Source organism: Adiantum capillus-veneris, chromosome 15, assembly GCF_014529385.1.
Source record: "Adiantum capillus-veneris isolate H3 chromosome 15, ASM1452938v2, whole genome shotgun sequence".
In the NCBI taxonomy this organism is placed as follows: domain Eukaryota; kingdom Viridiplantae; phylum Streptophyta; class Polypodiopsida; order Polypodiales; family Pteridaceae; genus Adiantum; species Adiantum capillus-veneris.
The window spans coordinates 97763193-97768344 of record NC_140945.1 but is presented as its reverse complement, the minus strand read 5'-3'; the positions used below and the strand labels follow the sequence as shown (position 1 = coordinate 97768344).

Sequence of the window (5152 nt, the reverse complement as noted above, 5' to 3'; positions counted from 1 at the left end):
CACTATAGCGCAGGTATAATAGACGACTAATAATGGGTGAAAGCTAAATCAAGGTTTGAAGTAAAGTCTACCGCCCTTTTTGGATTGAACAGGCCGGTTTGAGGCTGAGCATGCACTGTGGGTCGAGATCTCTTGCGAGGACAGGCCTTCGCTAAGTGGCCTATCGTCTTGCAAATAAAGCACTGGTTTAGGAGTCCCGAATACTCCACCCTCTGGCGTAACCATCCCCCACTCACCCTAGGTAGAGGGACACCTTCGGGAGAGTATGAGTGTCATGACACAGAATGCGTACTAAAGGCACACCAGCAGTGTTTGCTGCAATTGAAGTTGGCGTGCGCGGGGTCTCCAAGACTGTCTTAATCTCGGTACCAATCATGTAAAGAAGCGGTAAGTACTCTCTTCTTACGCCAGGGAAGCATATCGAAATGGGCAAGTCTGCCTCCTTGACAAGAACATCCGATGTTGGATCGAAACCATGGCGCCACTGTTGGAAATGAGCTCTGGCGGCTCGGATGGCCAACCGGCTCATCGAGTTGACCCTGGCAGCCATCTCGGGAGTCTCAAACTCAATCTGACAGTATCCTCGCCCGAGAAGCTGGATGTCAATGATCTTCCCCTCTGTTAGAAGGTCGCGTACCTCTCCTCAATTGGGACGACTGCCAATAATCTTGCAGATGACAGGGGTGGCCTGAAGGCGCTCCACCTCTGCTACGAGGCTCGCTTTCTCTGCTAGCGACAGAGCGAGTTAGATGGTGGGCTCGGTGGGGTCGGGACGAGGGGGCTTCATCTGAGTCTCCTGTGGCGGAGCACGAGCTTCCATCTGTGTTTGCTGTTGCTGGTGGACGAGGTGCCGACTCAACCTTTGCTGCTACAGAGCCCTTTCTCAGCATGTAGAACTGAAGTAGGACAAGCAGGGTTGACTCGGCGGAAAACAAGAAGGATTGGTGGTGGTTGTGCGGGGGATGGCTGCAGGGGGGAAAATGGTAGGGCAAGAGCAGCGCAGCGAGCAAGGACCAGGATCTTCCAGATTAATGCACATTTCTTTAAAAAGTCTTTGAATGATGCAATGACATGGGATACAGCAGTAAAAGTAAAAAGGTTTCGTAAGAAGCAATAACTCAAAGAGTGAAGAATTTGGGAGATTCAATTCTTTTCGAGAATTCTTTCAACATCAGATGTCATTTCTTTAACTGAGGCTCTTATTTTATTTGGGAGGGAATGTCACGTTTGTGGCGTATACTTAATCCATATGTTACTTTCTTGCACTTAATCCAGATGCACGCACAAAGATGAACCAGAGCAGAGACCTCTGTTCTCAAAAGGGTGCGTCTCTTGGCCCAACGGCTACACCTCTTCATCGAATGGTCGCACCCTCACATTGATGCCAGATGGTCATGTCTCTTCAATGACTGGTATCAACTATCGGTCAAAGGATATAACTCTTAGTGTGGAGTCTTGTCTCTTCGTCAACGGCCATGCCTCTTCACATGTGTCTTTTGACCTCTTTTATAAAGAGCCTATTGTACTTAGTTTTGATCATTCATTCATTCAATCAAATCAATTCAACAATTGTTCTCGTCTCTTGAGTCTCAATTTAATCTTAAGTTTTAGTCTTAAGTCTAGGATTAGCACCACTAATCCTCACAGATATCCTGTGACTTTGATGATCACAGGCCTCACCCATTATCGACTCACCTCTGTGGAGATTGTATGGCTCATTGTATCCGCCCTCACTCATTCTATCAACCTTCACTCATACCCTACACTGTTCCAGTTAGCTGCTTAGCTCACTTCCAGCAGCTTAGGATTTTACAGTAGTTTTAGTACCTCTTAGTTACCCCTTAGTCTTTTTTGGTACTCAGAAGTTATATCAAATTCACTTTGTAACATTTTGGTCTCGTAGGTCACTTTGGCCTTTTGAAGACGTTAATATATTGTCTCATTTCATTTCATTTCTTTGGAAAATGGAGCTGCATATGGTGTACATGTAGACCTCTAGGGATACTTGTGTGAACTTGTGACCAAGAGGAAGTTCAAGGCTGTAAGGGTGCTCCTCCGCTTCCTTGAAAGAGCCAGCTGATGTATCCTACTTATCTCAAAGCTTTGATCATATCTCAACCAAGGAATCAGACGTAGAAGAACATGTGTGCATCTAGTTTCCCATGTACCCCACAAAGTAATACTGCAAGTTGTGTCAAAGACTAATGCTGCACAGATGGCATCCAAGTCATGGATAGTAGAAGGCAGCATGTCTAATGTGGCCTCTCTATGTCCCAAGTCTGTGAGCACACTGAGCATGTATATTGGATCTGTTCCTAACCCCCTCATACAACAAGTGTGACGTCAGAAACTGCTAAAGTCGAGTGACCTCCCCCCCCCCCTTCCCCAACACTCACACCAAGTCATAAAACCATGATGCAGACCAGCTCGATATAGAAGCATACATACGGCTTTCCTAACGAAAGAAGCAAGTGGGCAAAGTGCAAACCGAAAAACAATGTTGCAAGGATTCTTTAATCTCAAAGGTGCATGGCTTAAAAGTTGGATCATGGCCCAGCCCAAGCGCCAACAGAAAGACCCCCATGTGCCAACATGCACATAAAATACGAAATGCGTCTGCTAATGCTGAGGCCCAAAATACCTGACCAAAACTGTGAGAGGAGAGTGTGCGCGAAGGTTTCTGGTCGCTAGAGAACCAGAGTATGGAGTACAATGGTTCTACCATGTGCACAGTGTACTTAAAAAATGACACCGTAACCCTTGGTGTCTGACAAGAAAGCCACTGCCATCTCCTGGATCCCAAGCCAGCCATGAAAAAGGGCAGCCCTCCCATATCCCTAAGCCCTCTTGCCACAGAAAAGCTGACTAGTCTGATAGGCTGCAGATTAGGAAAATGTGGAGGCGGCCCTGACCCCTGAAAACCTTAGCCTGTGCGAAGGCTGAGAAAACCGTGGAACCACGCTGTGCCAAAATGGGATGGGTGTGGCTATCAAAGTACCCATACAGTCATTGTGGATCCATTTCCTCATAAATTGCTGCATCCCAGTCATCTGGGATAGCTGCCTCAAGCTCGGCCATGCAAATGCCATGTGCATTCTTGATCAATGGCAGTCTCTCCCTCCTCCAAGCATCTCGGCTGCTGACAAATAATACCACTCTGCATCTCCCACCAAATGCACACCAAGGATCTCATGAAGGGAGCAAGAGCTGTGCACACAGGCGACAATGCATCTTGCTTGCGAGGGAAAGTATTAAGTAGCTTGTGTATGTCGGACATGTGTCTTCTTTTGAAACCAATAAAAGTGCATCTCAACGTGTAGAAGGCTTTTAAGATTCCACATAGGTAAAGGGGACACACACGTGCACACACAACAAACCTCCCCTTGTGGGTTTTGTTGCAGAAAGACGGCGAAAATCTTAAATGGAAAAAGAATTTCTTCTTGTCATAAGTGCTCAATTGCTGACTAGATGTGTTTACAAACATTGACAGGGTTCTGAGCAAAGAAGTCAAGTGTTATGTGTGGAGCTGGTTGCCAACAGATTTTTGCGCAAGGTTTGCTCTTTCATGTCTATTTAAATGATTGAATGTTGTGCTCAAAAATCATGTGTCAGACTTGTGATCAAGCAATTTTGTGTGGCGAAGATGGTTAGAGTTCTCGTAGCAACATCAATACGAGAAGCAGCAGCTGGAGCTTCAAGTGATAGCCTTGTCCGCTTGACCAGAGCATCCTGTAGACGTGCCTCTGCACCTCCTGCTCCAGCATGTGGCCTGTGTCTTTCAGAAGTAGGTTATGAGGATTTTTCTCATTCAAATCTTCTCATAAAGTGAATGCTGATTGACGCAGTCTCAAAGGTTAGGAACAATTGACGAGTTCTGAGATGGGAAGAGATCATACTCAATTATTCAAGAAGTCCTTTGGCAAAAGTTGTTGCAATTGAATCATTTTTGCCCCTCCTCCCTTCACAGAGGAATTAATGTTGTAAAATTAGAAAGCAAGTCATATGAAAGCTGATAGCTACTTCCATTATTTTACCCATGTCAAGCCATATCGTATTTACCTCAACAATTTGTTTTATGCATATTTTTGTCAGAAATCCTCGTCATGATTGAATGGATTGTCTTTGCACAAATTCTAACCACGGAGCTCAAATGGTCTCCGACTCTCTGCCTTGTTTGCACAGATGGTTAGGCATTATTTTCAGAGGTTATGCCGAGTCATTGCTTGCTTGTCAAGATTAAACCTGCGAGCCTTGGAAAGCTGGGAACGAATGTCATTACCTTTTTACGGGTTATCCTGTGACTATGCTTTCCTCCCATTTTACATGGTTCATAGTATGGTGTCATTCTGTTATGGGTTCAGAGGGATGATGGCTAGAAAGGTTTCAAATTGCTAATGATTTATTGCGTTCAAAATTTTGATTAACATTTTTCAGACGAAAATACCATGCTTTTGTTTCTATTTCAAATTGTTGATTAGTTTATAAGTCAAACTAGCCTTGGTATTGGTTCAACTTCACCTTCATGGTGTAGCATCCTTCCCTGTAATCAGAGCGACCCCATATGGTGACAGGCGGAAGCCGGGAGCCATGGGCGATCCCTAATTACAGGGGAAGGACACTAGTTGCCCTTTCCTGGCGTTTTGCTGGCTAAGGTGGCACATCGTCATTGGCACTGATTGTTGAACAGCAACCACAAAGTATGTGAATTGGAACCCCACTCTGAAAAATTCCACTTCCATTTGCAAATCTTGAGTTTCCACTCTCCAGAAAGGCTATATCCGCTGCATTCTCTGCGTGGTTCAAATCCCATTATGAGCTGACAATCTTGAAAGAAATTGCTTCGAAGCATTGTCATTGCCGAGTGAAGACTTAGAAGGGAAATTTGAGTAGTACCACAGAGAACCAACATTACAAGCCATATAATACCAAGCTGCCATATCCATTCTTATACCTACCTCTCTCTCTCTCTCTCTCTCTCTCTCTCTCTCTCTCTCTCTCATGTATCATCACAAATATGCGATTTTGGATAAATGGTACCTTGGTCTCTCTTCTGTAGGCACTTGGCCCTAAAAGCCCAAAAGTTACTTGTTTATCATTATAGTATGTTAAAAGCACTAAAATCATCTAATATCTTTGAACGCAACTAAAACTC

The 5152-nt window shown here is 44.8% G+C and overlaps 1 long non-coding RNA gene across 1 annotated transcript; it reads left to right on the top strand.

The window, feature by feature from the left end:
• The first annotated feature begins 3285 nt into the window (after nucleotides 1-3285).
• Nucleotides 3286-4080, top strand: LOC147441129 (uncharacterized). The gene is made up of 2 exons (XR_015184358.1): nucleotides 3286-3553; nucleotides 3644-4080. It is a non-coding gene; the product is annotated as an uncharacterized LOC147441129 (long non-coding RNA).
• The last annotated feature ends 1072 nt before the right edge of the window (nucleotides 4081-5152 follow it).